The sequence below is a fragment of the Pan paniscus genome, chromosome 15 (genome assembly GCF_029289425.2).
Source record: "Pan paniscus chromosome 15, NHGRI_mPanPan1-v2.0_pri, whole genome shotgun sequence".
Classification (NCBI taxonomy): domain Eukaryota; kingdom Metazoa; phylum Chordata; class Mammalia; order Primates; family Hominidae; genus Pan; species Pan paniscus.
The window spans coordinates 27,033,175-27,049,668 of NC_073264.2; the positions used below are offsets into that span (position 1 = coordinate 27,033,175).

The 16,494-nt window shown below is 35.6% G+C and overlaps 1 long non-coding RNA gene across 1 annotated transcript in view; it reads left to right on the forward strand.

Annotated features, from left to right (window-relative positions):
- Positions 1-16,494, forward strand: part of LOC117975783 (uncharacterized) — a 265,988-nt gene that overhangs the window by 83,163 nt on the left and 166,331 nt on the right. The gene's annotated exons all lie outside the window — the stretch shown is intronic.

The window sequence follows — 16,494 nt, forward strand, 5'->3', positions numbered from 1 at the left end:
AGGAATGAAGGAATCAGATGTTGGCTGCAGTCATCCCCTCATATGAAACATTTGCAGATATCCCTAATTCACAAAGGTTGATATTATAAAGAAACACCTTTTTTCAGACACAGAGGGACCATCAGAATAATAAAAAGTACATAGAAGTCCATTATTGTATACATCTCGCCCATTTAAGCTATTGTTGGTTTTAATGTGACAGTTAATTATCATGTATTTTCTATGTTATATGTAAGAGTTATAGTGAATTGTAAGACTTGTAATTTATTTGCTTTATTATAGCTTCTAAATCATCCTCACGGGAGAAAAGAATTTTGATGGCAAATTTGGAGGGTAAACTTTTGTGGAGTCATATTTGACCATATTTAAAAAAATAAGATGATTTTTGGCATTAAGAGAGTTTTGTCATTTAAAAAGGCAGTCTATTTTAAGCAGGCCAGACTAAAACTGAATAAAAATACAGTGGAATATAATTTATACTTGAGTCATTTGGGTGGGGTAGGGGATAATCAACTTAGTCCAGTTAGATCCTAGAACAGAAAATGAACTTCTAAGGGCACAGTTGCAACATTTCATGCATCGGTTGATGAAGGAGAATCTGGATTTCATCTGTGTAATGAAGATAGAGATTAGTGGACGGATAAAAGACACAGTTTGGTGATAGAATTAACTATACTCAAAGACACCCCTTCCAAATCTAGCTTTAGACACAAACACACTCCACTGCTAGCTAGACTTCGCTCTTTCCTGTGTGAATCAGAATGAGCATAGCCTCAGGTTTAGTGCATAGAAGGTTCTTAAGGTACTTGGGCACATTCCAAAGGCAGACATCAGGTTTTCACAATTGCTCTTCCAATCTGAACTCTCCCATGAGGGTCAGGTACTGAAGCTGAATACAGTACACCTGGAGCTCTGCCAGTGTATGTTCTGGTACCCTGTCTTGGGCTGCCAATGAGGGTTTCGAGGAGAAGGATAGAAAGTGAATCTTCTCTGGGCTACATGAAGCGAGGAGATGTGAAACCCAGTGTTGGAAAATGTTTGGAGTAGACTTTCATTGTTTTCTTAGGGCTCTAGCATGGATTCTTCTATTTCCTACTATGAAAAGAAATAGTGAACTTTGTGAGGTAAACTTTGTGAGATTAAAATTGGTACTACATAACATGTTTTTTGATGCTCTCTTCCTCAGGGCCAGGAACTAGTTAAAGTACTTTGGCTAGTCCTTGGCCTTTCTGAGAGCATCCTGAATTCTAAGCTCCAAGTTCTATGTTTTGGGCAGGGTATGGGGTAGCAGGCATTCTCCTATTCAGCTTGTTAAACCATAAAATGGCATAAAGATTTAGGAGGGAAGTTTGGTTTTATGTATCAATAGCCTTAAAAAATATGCAAACCCTCTAATCTGGCAAGGTCTCTTGTAGACTTCATGTGGCTTCTTATCTGACACCAAGGTTTTGGTACAAAAGATTAATGCACCTGAACTGCACCTGAGGGAACTGTTGAGAAGACCTTGATGCTGTTTGTCACTGTTCCCCTAGCTATTTCATTGACCCTCAGCCCCTTCTGGCTAGAGGTCCATAATTCAGCCATCTCCTAGCAGACCTAGGCCCTCCACCTCACCTTGACTTCCTGACACTGGTCTTGCTCAGGTCCCTAATTCAGAGTGCAATTCTTATTTGTCAATCTTGTGGTTATATCAATGTTTTAATTATAAGAAGACATTTGTTTTTCATGGAGGCAGAGTTTTCACCAGCTTTCTGTTTCTACATCTCATTGGAGTTTATAGTCCCAGCCTCTTGCCCATATTCTCCAAACCCTGTTGGCCTGGAGATCTATTAATGCTTTCAACAGTCACTTGGCATACACATTGCCTGAGGATATTATTAATATGCAGGTGTATCATTCAGTAGCTTTGGGGTGGGGCCCAGGTAATGTGATGTTAACCTGCAAATCAAACTTTGAGCAGCAAGGAATTAGACTGCTTTTGCTATATGTTATTTTCATACAAATGATATATTCAACAGTATAAGCAGCCATAAAATAAACATCAGCCTACATGCCCAATCATTAATATGACTTGAAGCTTATTTTTGTTGCATTTAAAAGGAAATATGTGCCCATTATAGAAAAGTGACCATGTGGGAGACCTGAAAATAGGTGTAAGTGGGGTTGTAAGGAACAGGTCCACATGTTTAGTTTTCACAACAGAAAAATTTCAGGGCAAATAGAATTTCTGTGGACTTGATTTTTATAGTAATCAAAAAACTGTACTGTGCCTTATGTGGACAGGAACAAAAAGGTCTTTTCTTGCCTTCCATAGCATAACATTACCATAGTTCTGAATTATCTGAGAGTATCTTTGCATAAGGGAAGGATTTGAACTTCCTAAGAGGCCTGTACAGCATACTTTGGCACCCTTCCTCCAAGAATGTCAATATTCTCTGCAAACTTTGGCTGAATCATCATCATTGCAGCCCACACGATAGGCATCTGAACATCTCGCAGTATATTCTTTTAAGTGCATAAAGGGACTTTAAATTGGGGCATGGAATGTCATGACTCGGGGAAGAGTGTCAAATAAAGCTTTTTCGAAAGGGAACATTGAGCCCAATATCTAACAGAGGAGACAGAAATAAGGGGGTGTCAAGGCTTTTTCAAAAGGGAACATTGTGCCCAATACCTGAAGAGATAGAAAAGTATTTTTCTGCTCAACGTGACTAAATGCTCTTTACTGGTTGACAGAGAAAGTGAAAATTTTTACAGTGCTTTGAAGCACGACTCACTCATAGCCTCAAGGTGTAGGCATTTCCACAGGAATGGATTGGAGGCTGTGGCTATTGTATACCCCTGCATGCTTTCACAATAGTTTTTCATTTTCCTATTTTGTGTATTCTAAGAACCTAGTCTTAACTCCTTAGGTAACCCTGAAAGCCACTGAAGAGTCTAGTTTTCTTGAAGAATAAGATCTCCAATTCCAGATAAGTGTTTATTTGCCTGAATGTGTTATACACTTGAATTTAGTCAATATTCTCTACAGGAAACAAAGAGTTTCTCTCCTTCAAGTGCTAAAGGACACCATGTTGAAGTATCCAGAGGACAAGTTGTTTATACGTTATCTTGACATGTTTTGTCATCTCTGGTAACCTTGTGTATGTTTTCTGTCAATAGAATATACATTTTAAGAGGTGAGAAAATGGTGTTTGTAACTGCACTTTGAATCCAGAATGAATTCAAATATATTAATAAATGACATTGACAATCACCAATATTAAGGATATTTGGAATAGCTAATCTCCAGTTTATGAATAATAAGTTATCTTGGTTTTAATAATTTACTTAAATATTTTCCCTCTATTCTTTATCTGTAAAGTTGCAAGATCTTTCTACCTCCCCTTAGATGATTACTAGTTATACTCTTAGAGGGCAGATATAAGTTAATGAGCTCCAAGGGAGGGGACAAGAAAGCAAGAACAAAAACAGCATATTGCCTTCAAGACTATTAATGTCCCTTTGTGGAGGATGGCAACAGCTAATGTCTGGCAAGAGCAGTGGAGGAAGAAATTGCTGCAGGTTCAGGTGGGAGAGTGAGTCACCTTGAGGCTGGCACTGCTGATGAGGTTTGGAGAATAATCTTTCCATTAGGAGTAGAATCCTCCTTTGAGGATGGGGGTGTTATTAATGTCCAGTACTTGAAATGTTTGATTTACTTCTGTGTACTACAAGGAAAGAAAGCATTAAAACCCCACACATCACAGATCCACAGAGAATTTCTGTAAATGCATTGAACCTCAAAGATATTAGGAAATTTTAGAATCGTGGAGCATTTCTTTTCCGTGTGGGGGCATATATTACAGCACAGAGATATAAGTTACTGAAATAGACAGATAAGTTGCAGGTAAGTATATAGGGTAGGTAGATATATGTCACCAACTGTGATTTTTAGTAGAATAATATCAAATATTCACTTGCCCTATACTGTGCCACTTTGAAAAGTTTTATCGTTTATGGAAAAATTGTAGATATTATCATAGCTAAATAGTCATTTCTAATATCTTTATAAGTACAGAAAATATCTAGTAGACTTTATACATAATAAAAGTGTGATTTTCATAGGGCTAGATTTAAAATTGTGTGCCTATCTTAAATGCCAAGTCATTGTAATGAGGTATTAGCTTGCTGTTGCTTAAATTTGTATATTTTATTCTTACTCACTTTTAAATACCTTTTCTTAATCCCTTATTTTTGGCTTATTTGATATGATTATCATTCCAATTTCTTGCCTCCTGCATAATAGATTCTAAATCATTCTCATCTGGTCTTTGATTCCTTATTAAAAGTCCTGAAGCCTAGCAGCTAATGATGCTGTTGATGCATGGCAATGCTGCATTTAATCAAGGATTTTTTTCATTATTGCACAATATCCCTCTTACCTCATCAAAGATAATTTGCCTTTCTATTGCATTTCTTTTTGGTATTTAAGAAGTTTGGAATCGTAGTTCATAGGTTCAAGCCCCCAAAATGACCTTATGCCTAATAGGTGTTTTCACTTCTAATTGGTATAATTTTATGACTGACACTACTTTATTGAGGAGGCATTGGGCATTATATATGTATTTTATATATATATATATATGTATATATACACACACACGTATATATATATACACACACACATACACACACACACAGTCGTTATGTCCCTCCAGTCTTTAGTAATTGGATTCTTTTAGTCAAAAAAAAAGTATGCATAGGAGGCAAGTCATTTCAGACCCAGGCTGCCCAGTGCTTTCGAAAGCTATAACAATTCTATGTATTTCATGACCATATTTATTTTCCCAAGGAGCTAATCACTTAAAATATCCCAGATCCTCAATGTGAGATAGCTGCCATTTGGTTTCAAAGTAGTCAAATGGGTGTTGAAATTGGTCTTATTGTACCAGTTAGCATAGTTGGACAGTAGTTTAAAGAAAACCTGTGGTCAGCTGTATAGCTGAAATGTACAAGAGGAATTTGCAATGCATTTGTAGTGTTGATGCCTTATTTATTTCATGATAAATCACTCCATAATAACATTCTAGAGAGCATGAAGGATGTTCATTAAATATTAGTATGTGCAAAATCCATGGTTTATATTTAGCTAACTTAAAAATACCCTGATCATCTATGAGGACATATTGAGCTCTCAACACTAATACAAACAAATTTATTGATTCAACTTGAGTTTCCTTGTTCTGTTCCCAGATTTGAATGGCACAAGTGTGTGCTCAGGTCACAGGGAGGACCATGCCACAATGTGAATAAGGGAAGGAAAGTTCATTTGATTACTGAAAAAAATAATTGACCAAGGCACATTTTCTACTTACTGTTAAAAAGGCATCATACTTTCTTATGAAGAAAATGAAAGAGCTGACACCACTTTATACTTGCAAATGACAAATATCAAAAAGGCATAAAGTATGAAAGAGGCAAGAGATTATTGGTAGCTTAAAGAACTTATTATCAAACCTTGCTGATACATTTGCTGCAGAACGATTATTAAAAAGGAGAAAAACAATTAAATACCACCGCTTAGATGTAAATTCTCAGTCCCATGTGCCTTTCTCCAATGGTTTACTAAAGAAAACCAATAGAAAATTAACAAAATTAGGCTATGCAAAAACTTTTTAAAAATGAAGTAGCTCTACATGCAAGGCCTGCAGCTAACCAAGTTGATAATAATTACACATTTAAAGAATATGAACAATCCAAATGTAGGCTGGTTTACACAAAAGGTAGACTGCTAGAAGTGCCCATTTGTTTTAAATACTATCTAGGGAAGAACAACAGTGACTCCGGGCTCTAGATAAGAGTACACTACAGGGCAGGTCACCTGGTTTTATTCACCCAGTAAAAATATCTATTAAGATTCTCTTCTCTATTTTCTGACTTCATCTGTACCAGTCAACCTACTGGTTACTAATAGACTTCCCAGATTCTTAAATACTGCTCTGGCTAAGAGCAAAAAAGAAGATTTCTGATTAAAAATAAATATTCTATTTTAAATTTCTATCTCCTAGAATATTGTTTTCCTTCTTTCATCGAACAAATATTTTTAGTGACAACTATGTGCCAGGAATTTTGCTACTTGTCAAAGATTTAGCAGTAATCAACAACAAATATGGTCACTGCCAGTTTTCCAGTGGGTGAGAGAGATAGTTATGATCCTGTTTCTCCATGCTGCTCCTGCCAACATTCCATCAGGAAATCTCTGTTATCTTTATTTTCAACATGTGTCAATAAACTGATTACATCTCAATATCTTTTCTGCATCTACCTCGCTCTGAGCCACTCATCTCACATGTGGGTTTTGGCAATAGTTTCCTAGCAGGTCTGTTTTTAGTCTTCCCACCTTCCTGCATGGCCTATTTTCAGCTGAGCAGCAACATTGATGCCTTCAGAATGCGGGTCAGACCACATTAGTTTCCTACTGAAAATTCTGCAATGGCTTCCATTTTACTGAGAGCAAAAGCTTGTGTCTTTGCCCTGCCCCATCCTCCGGCTTCATCTTTTCATCCCTTCTCTTTGCTTACTCTACTCCAGCCACAGCAGCTTCCCGGCCCTTCCACAGACCATATACACTCAAACCTCAGGACCTTTGCAAGGGCTGTTCTTCATGACTGGAATGATCTTCACCCAGAAATTGCTCCAAGTTTTTCTCAAATGTTACATTCTTAATGAGGCCTTCCCTGACCATACTAATTTAAAATTACAATCCACTTATACTTTTTATTCTGCTCTATTTTATTTTCTATTTAAAAAGCACTAACATACTATATAATTTTCTTATCACTTGGATTATTTATTTTCTTCTCCCTCACTACAATGTTAGCTCTTTAATGGGAGAGGTTTCATTCATTGATATATCCAACAGCATGCTTGGCACATAGTAGGCGTTGAATAAATGGTTTGAATGCTTAATGAATGAGCCAAGTAAAGTAAATGTATACTTAAAAATCATGATGATAATAATAATTAACATATTGCTCACTATTTGCTGGCATTATTTTAAATGCTTTACATATAAATTTCTCTAAAATTACCTTATTTTATCCTCAAAACAATCCTATGCGACAGGTAGATATTGTTATCTCTATTTTTTGTTTTTGTTTTTGAGACAGAGTCTTGCTCTGTCACCCAGGCCAAACTGCCGTGGCATGACCATGGCTCACTGCAGCCTCAACCTCCTGGGCTCAAGCAATCCTCCCACCTCGGCCTCCAAAATAGCTGGGACTACAGTGGTGCTCTATAATGCCAGACTAATTTTTTTTTTTTGGTAGAGATGGAGTTTCCCCATGTTGCCCAGGCTGTCTCCAACTCTTGGACTCATGATCCACCTGTCTCTGCCTCCCTAAGTGCTGGGATTACAGGTATGAGCCACTACACCTGTTATTTCTATTTTAAATATGAAGCAACTGAGACATAGAAAGGTTGAAAGCTTGCCCAAGTCATATGCTAATAAATGGTAGAGTTGGGGTTCAAAGGCAGGCATCTAGGCTCGCAAAGAGTCCACAGTCTTTACTGTGACTCTCTCCTACCTTCCTATTGTCATGAAGTTAGCAGTGTGAAGAAAAGACTTATCTAGCAGGGGATCTGGATCTGGTTTGATGAGAAAGATGAGTATCATTTAGTTGTTGGGAAGAAGAACCAGTCTTTCTAGGTCAGCTCAGCTTTGGAGACCTGAGATGAGGGGAACTTTTCAAGTTGAGGAGTCTTTCATGGCACAGTCAGCTAATGCCACCCAGTCAGTGAGTTTCTTAAGAGCCACACCGTCTCTTTTCTACAATGTGGTGCTCCAAAAAGATGAAATTATTTTGTAGTATGGTTGGTTACTGATGATCTTGTGTAAAGAATTCCTCACATTGGACTGCATAAATTAAGAATAATGTCACTTAACTTTTCAAATTATAGCACAACGCTTATTTCGAAAAGGCAAAATTGAGGGAAATTTTGTACATTCTGTTAAGTGGACTGCGGAGGGTGCTGTTAATGAGCTTGAGTACGATCCCTTGTGACTGAGTGGGCTTTACCAGCAATAGAAATAGACTAATTGGTTCCTGGAGGTTGCTTTGACTGCCCTGGTGAAACCTCAGCTGCACTATTCTGAGAAGTAACAGCATGGGGTAGTGGGTAGACACTCATTTATAATTCCGTGCTTAGTTACAGCTGGGGAAAGTAACTGGAGCATGCATATATCGAGAGCCTGAGGTGAGTGTGGAGTCTAGTTTCCTCTACCCAGCGCCCACCTCACTTCTGCTTCTCTCCATTTTCATGGAACCCTTATAAGCATTCACTGTGGTTTTAGGCCATTCTCCCACAGGCATAAGAAGATAACCACAGAGGGTTTCTAAGAACTATATTACAACCAGCTCTCCTAAATATCCCGTTCTATGGCTTTTCAGATGTCAAGCAAGTGATTTAATACTAATATATTTAAGAATCACTGGCAGAAAAATTTACTCTTTGTTGCATCTCACATAGAGCAGCTGTTCAGGCACATTTCTGGGCATCTTCCTCAACAAAATGGAAATTCAAATATAGGGACTAAAATTGATATCATGTGTTTCAGTCAGGATCTTATAAAGTTTTTGGTAAGACTCTTATTTAATACTTATCTTTTAAAAATATCTTTAGAAAAAAATATTGCGGGTACTAATTGTTAATATTATTTAAGGATCCATGTTTTACAAACTGATGATTATTATTAGGCTGGTAAGATCAAGAATTTAAACTCAATTTACCTTACAAGGCTTATTTCTGTTTGGCATCCTAATGAATTCTCTGCTCCAGCAAAACAGGTCCAGTTGCTGTCTCCTGAAATATGAATTGTACTTTTTAAACTCGTACCAATTTCCTGCCTAGAAAGCCACTTCTTCTCATCTCTGCCTCTTAAAATTCCATCTCTGAAGACCTTCTCTTATCAGTCTGATAGAAAGTGAGGGTCTCATGCATTTTCTATGCTGATTGTGACATTGATAAAATCCTTCATTCATTTATTCAAGAAATATTTTTTATGCACAGTATTTTTCAATACTGGCATAGATCTAGAGACAGCAATGAAGAAAATGGAGTTAGTCTTGCAGTTACAAAATATATAGAAATAGATATATTAGTTTATAGATATATTAAGAAGCACAGAAATAAGAATATATAAGCACAGAATAAATAAGTTAATATATATATTAAATAGTTAAATAAGCACAGAAATATAGAAAAAAAATGTGATAAGAATTCTATTGGAAAACTAGAGGGTGCTATGAAAAAAATAATATTAAATAAAACAAGAATGTGAGAAGACACTCCTGAGTAAGTGACATTTTAAGATCTGATGAATGTGAGTAAAAGTAATTCAGGCTAGGAGTAGAGGGAAAAATTTTCAAGGCAGAGATAATTGCATTTGCAAAATCTGAGGTAGGAAATGTCTTGGTGTATTCCAGGAACTGAAAGAAAGTTGATGTGTCTTTTAGTTATATATGCACCTTTCTTATCTCTTCTAGATGGATGAGAACTTGTTTTTCATTTCTTTATATTCCATAATGATTAACATAGTGTTTTATACATAATAGTTGCTCAAAATAATGTGCTGGAGGACTTCTGCTTCCAGTAACTGGAGTTAGCTGATGTTAATGTTACATCCCTTTGTAAATAATTATAAAAACTGGACAAAATATAAGAGACAACTGATTTCAGGCATTGGAAACAGAGCAGCCCTATCATCCTTGAGATATAGAAACCTGTGAAATGGGCTTTGTTAACCCCCCAAATTTATGCCTGAGACAATTTCTGGAACTTTGCAATAGGGGGATGGATTCCAAGTAGAAAGCAGAGTCTTCTGGAACTGAAGTGATAGAGACAAGAATTTGAGGGGCAGCTGGAACTGGAAGAGCAGATATAAAAATGAGGCTTCTGTGGAGAGACGACAGCCCAGAAATTTGTATGAGGGTTTATCTGTGACCTTTGTTGAGAGCTAGGGTGCTTATGCATGGGCATTGAGTCCAAAAGGCCTAGCAGAGTGACTTCTAGAGGGAGCTAAGAGCAGTACAGAGGTGCTAGAGGATGCACAGGGCTAAAAGATGTCAGAATTCTGACCCAGTTGGGGTGGAGAGACCTCACTGAAGAACTCAGGCATTTGATTAAGATTCCAGAAACATGATGTCCTAGGGGGATGAGAATACCCTAGATCTAATGAGAAAACTGAAATCAATCTACCCTACAAAGCACAGAACCAACACCAATAGATGTAAGACAATCTATCCATAAATTAACTGTCTGATAAAACAAAGCTTAACAAGATTAAAATAAAAACAACATAAATCAGACTCCCTGCAAAGTAACATGTACAATAAAAAAAAAAAAAATACCAGACAGGAGAATAAGCAGGAGAATGTTACCCATAATCCAGAAAAAAAGCACCCAATAAAAACATGTCAGAAATCACAGATTTTAGAGATAATGTATATGGATTTTTGAAAGAGTTATTATAAACCCATGCAAAAATTTAAAGAAAAATATGGACAAATTTCAGCAAAGAAATAGAAAATATAAAAAGAAACTAAAAATTTAAAACTCAAAAATGAAATATTTGAGATAAAAAATTACTGAGTGGTTTAGAAAAAGATTAGATACTGCAGAAGAAAGGGTCAATAACATCCAAACTGAGCAAGGGAGAGAAAAATAAATACTTGAAATATTAACAGCACTTTAATGGCCTGTGAGAAAATATTGAGCAAATATAATTAGAGTCCCCCAAAATGATTAAGAATGCATCAGGATAAAAAATTGAGTAAATGAATGAAAATTCTCCAAATTTGGTGAAAAACAATACCACACAGATTCAAGAAGTTCAATGAACTCCAAGAACCATAAGTCAGAGAAAAAACATCTAAGTACATCATAGTCAGTTAAAAAGGGATATTAACAACTTTGTGCCAGTAGAAGACACTTTGACAAGTTAGATGAAATAGACAAAATCTTAGAACAACAGAAACTCCCCCAAACTGACATAAGAATAAATAGAAAATCCGAATAATCCTATGCCTATTAAATAAATATAATTCATAAATAAATACTTTCCTATAAGAAAAACCTTAAGGTCCAGATAGCTTCCCTGGTGAATTCTAGCATATATTTAATAATGGTTAGTATCAATTTTACACAAACTATTTTAGAAATAGGAAGGGGTGGCAACATTTCCTATAATTTTTCATATGGCCAGCATAACCATGTAACTATAATAAATAAGGGCATGAATAAAAAAATAAAATTATAGAACAAGATGTGTTATGAAATACTTATAAAAATGTTAAATATTAGCAAATCCAACAGTATATAAAAGAACATATAATCAAATGGAATTTATCTCAAAATTGTAAGATTGTGACAAATTAAAAAAATGATGGATATTAAGAAATTTATATAATTGTCTTAACTGAGGCAAAAAATTGACATATAACAATCATTTATGACAAACTCTCACCAAACTAGGCATGGGAAAAACACTTAATAAATACATAAATGGTATCTGTGAAAAACATCCAGCTAACATTGTATTTAGTATTGATATACTTTTTCCTTAATATCAACAAGGCAAGGGTTTCACTCTTATCACTTCTAATAAATGCTCTACTAAAGCTTCTACAATAAGCAATAAGGCAAAGAAAAAATGATATAAAGATTTGAACAAAAGAAATAGTCTATTCAGAGATGACATGATTACATGATTGTAGAAAATCCTATGAAACCAGAAAAAGATACTATGACTAATGAATGAATTTAGAAATATTTTAAGAAACAAGGTCAATATGGAGAAATCAATTGATTTTTATATATTAGCAATAAATAATTGGAAAAATAACATTAGTAAGCCATTCAGTAGCACCAAAAAGCATACTTTATATACTTAGGAATAGACTTAACAAAAGACATTTAAGTAAAACTTTGTTGAGAGAAAACTTTAAAACTTAAATAATAAAGAAAAATGGCATGTCCATGAATTGGAAAACTCAATATTTTCATTCTTTCCAAATTAATCAATATATTCAAGGCAATTGCAATAAAAATCTTAACACAGACATTGAGAGGCTGATTCTAAAACTTATGTAGAATAAAATATCTAGAAAAGACAAAGCAATCCCCCCAAAAGGAAAGAAACTTGGAGGTATTGCATTATTTAATTTCAAGAATTACTGTCAAATGACAATAATATTTGAGACATCGTGGCACTTGAATATGAATTAGCAGATAGATAAATAGAACTAAACAGTTCATGCAGAAATAAGCACCTCCCTATATGGTCAGATGATGCTAATGCAGTTTATTGGGGGAAAAGAAAATCTTTTCAACAAACAGTATTGCAATAACTAGATAAAGTAAGGAAAACAGTGAACTTTGTTCCCCACCTCACAACATATACAAAAATTAAAAGCTAAAACTATAAAGTTTCTAGCACAAGAGGTAGAAGAGTTAATATGGTAATTTTGGGCTATGTGAATATTTTTTAGCCAGGTTACAATGAGCTCTAAATATTAAACTAAAAAAGATAAATTGTGGCCAGGAGCAGTGGCTCACTGTTGTAAACCCAGGTCTTTGGGAGGCCAAGGTGGGAAGCTGAGAGTTTGAGACCAGCTTGGGCCACATAGCAAAACCTCTTCTCTGTAAAATTTTAAACATTAGTTGGGCATGATGTTGTGTACCTATAGTCCTAGCTGCTTGAGAGGTTAAGGCAGAAGGATTGCTTGAGCCTAGAAGTTCAAGACTTCAGTAAGCTCTGTACCACTGCACTCTAGCCAGGAAAAAAAAAATTGAACTTAAATTAAAAATCTTTACTCAACAGATATTATAAAGAAAATGGAAAATAAGAGATAGATGGAGGGAATATATTCACAATCCCTGTATTTCATAAAAAGTTATCTCGAGAATATATTAACTACTCTTAACAACGAATAAAAAGCAAACAACAAAATTAAAAATAGGCAAAGGTCTTGAACATTTCACAAAATAAGACGTATAAATGGACAAAAGTACTGCATGAAAATGTGCCCAATGTCCTTAGTCACTGGACATGTTTAAACCATAATATTATACTATTTTACTCCAAACAAAATGTCTCAAAACAAAAATAATGACAATATATTATATGTTGGCAAGGTTGTGGAGAAATAGAATTTTTATATATTGCTGGTGGGAGTGAGTGCGAATTGGTATGATTTTTTAAAAATTGGTGAATTCTTATAAAATTAAACATATTCCTACCATATGACTTAGCTTTTCCACTTTTTGATATTGTATTACTTTCATATTGCTGCTGAAACAAACTATCACAACCTTAGTGGCTTAAGACAAAGTAGTTATCTTGCAATTCTGAAAAAAGAAGTTTGAAATGGGTCCTCTTTGGCTAAACCAAGGTGTCAACAGGGCTGCATTCCTCTCTTGATACTCTGGGGGAAAATTCATTTTTGTGCCTTTTCCAGCCTTTAGAGGCAGCTCACATTTCTTTGCTTGTGGCTCCCTTCCAACTTCAAGGCTAACACTGGTCAGTCAAGTCTTTCTCACATCACATCACTGTGACACACAGTCTTCTACCTCCCTCATTCACATTTAAAGATGCTTGTATCCAGGAACACCTGGATAATACAGGATTAGCTACTTATTTTGAGGTTAGCTGATTAGCAATTAATTCTACCTGCTACCTGAATTCCCCTTAGTTACAGCTAATATATGTGCAGGCTCTAGAAACTTAATGTGGACATCTTTGAGAGGCCATTATTTTGTCTACTGCAGGTATTTATCTAAAAGAATGAAAAATATGTGCTCATGATACACTTGCACAAGTTTGGTTGAAACATCTTTATTCATAATATCCTAAAACAAGAAACAACTCTAATGTTTACCATTAGCGGAATGGATGACCAAATTGCAATGAAATATTGAAATGGAAAACTCTTTAAGAAAAAAAAGTTGTTAGAGATTTAACAAATTAATCATTCCCCAAAACATTACATTGAGTAAAAGAAGTGAGACACACAAAAGAGTAAATACTATATAATTCCTTTTCATGGCATTTGAGAACAGCAAAACGATCTATCATTAGAGAAAGAAAAGTACTAGTGTTTTTAGGGGGCAAAATTGACTAGAAAGGGGAATGAGGGAAATTGCTGAGGTAAGTAATGGAAATATTTTATTTTTGGTTGAAGTTGTGGTTACAGGTAGGGTGTGTGTGTGTTTGTGTGTGTGTATATATATATATATATAAAACATGTATATAAAATCTGCATCTGTGTGAATTTTACTCTATTCAAAAAATGTAAACATTGGAGTAATATATGTAATAAATGAACAATCCACCTGTATTTCTATAATTAAGCAATCAAAACAAAAAGAAATGGCAATGGTCAAAACATGACTGTTGCTTGTTTCTATGAACTTACAAGTTTAATTTTTAAAAATAGACCTTTCGTGTTCAAATTTAATGTCTAAACATTGGGAATAAATTTGAACATGAAAATTCTACCTTTTTATCTTGTTAGAGATACTTTAGAGCTTTTAAAAATATAAATCAGATATAATTTTTGAAAATTTGAGGGGAAAAAATCTTTATGAAATATTCCATGCAACAATGAGGTTACATTTGTATGTATAAAATGAGGTCAGGGACCTTAGTGGTCATGACTACATAGATTAGGAAGGTTCTCCAAAGACTCCTGTGCTGCCACTTTGCAGTTAGTGTCCCATGGTGATTTGGAGCATTACTGGCTCTCTTATTGTAGATCTCTCCCTCAAGGACTGAGGTTTAAGTCCCTGGGGCTAGGATACAAGGCAATCTGAATGACAGATACAGTGTTATGATTAGAATTGCCGCCTCAGCCTCCAGAGCTTTGATCTTAGAAAAATCTAATGTGTCTTTGTGCTGTCTACTCTTTTGATTGTTTTACCCTCAAGAGTCTCCTCAGCAGTTTTTGAAAATAGACTGTCAGATGACCATTTGTTATGTGTTTGAATCTAAGGTAAATGCAGTCTAACTTGACCAATTGGAACCACTGCTACATATAAAAGATTTTTTACAAGATTGCTGGTTGTCTTAGTCCATTTTGTACTACTGTAACAGAATACCTGAGACTGGGTAATTTATAAAGAACAGAGATATATTCTCGTTCTGGAGGCTTGGAAGTCCAAGGTCGAGAGGCCCATATGGTGAGGGCCTTCTTGCTGCATGATCTCATGGCCAAAGGCAGAATGGCAAGAGAACACATGCTATAACAGGAATTAATCTGTTCTCTGGTCTGCTGTCATGACCAAATCACCTCTTAAAGATCCTGCCTCTCAACACTGTAGCATTGAGGATGACGTTTCCAATATGTAAACTTTGGGGGAAAAATTCAAACCATAGCAATAGACCATCAAGAAAGCCAACTGTAATAAGATGAGTTAATTAGTAGAGTGTCTTCTGTAAAGCAGAAGATTAATAAACTTTTTTTGCTGTAATATGCCAAGAGAGCTTGGTATTGATATTCTCTCCAGCTGCAGTTCCTTGGTTAGGGTGCTGATTCAGAAATGGCAAAAATGCTCCAGAAATGCGGTATTCCTGGATATATTACTTTAGCTAGTTTACTGAAGAGTCCATGAAATTAAGGCACTGGTTAGTCAGCATTAAAACACCCCAAAATAAAATCATAAATAAATGGTTTGGGTGAAGAGAGAAATGTTGAAAAAAATAAAGTTCTCATCAAATTCAAGAGTAAGTATCATGCATGCAAGACAATGCCTCATAACAAGTATGATATGAAAGGTCTCAGGCATATACCAATTTGGGTGACTACTGATGCAGAAGCAAAACTTAGCCACATGACTGCACAGTGCAGAAACACAGAGGGGGTTGCAGTATTGGAGAATCAACATAAGCAACATTAAAATATCTGAGAATGAAGGAGGAGGTTACATGAGGAAGAAAAATTATAGTGAAATTGGCCATTAGCACCACCACCATGTGCTGCATATTAGAAAGGCTGGCAGAGAAGAAATGCTGATATACAGGGATTTATGTATTTTTTTAGGAATTTACTTTACCTTTCTACCAATCTTAGATATAATCATCCTTCAAAAGTTTGCTCAAGTTACTTTTCTTTGAGAAGTCTTTTCTAGCTATGACTCCAGCTAGTTTGTTAGCTTGTTTTTTTATTTGCTCTTACTGAATGTGGGACACAGTGATATCCAAATCCTTCCCCTAGACCAGAGGAAGCTACACTTCTAAACCTCACCTTGTTACCTGGAGGCCTGCAATGCAGTGGAGGAGGAACAAGGCTGACCTATGAATGCAGATCACAGAAATGAGAAGTCATTATGGAACAAAAAGAAAAACAGTATGCCTTGCAGGCAGCCATGAAATCCCCGGTGGGGAAGTGCCTTCAGTGCAAATAAAATTCAGGTATAAGGGTAACAGGCCATTGCAAAGGTTCAGAGCAAGTGAGT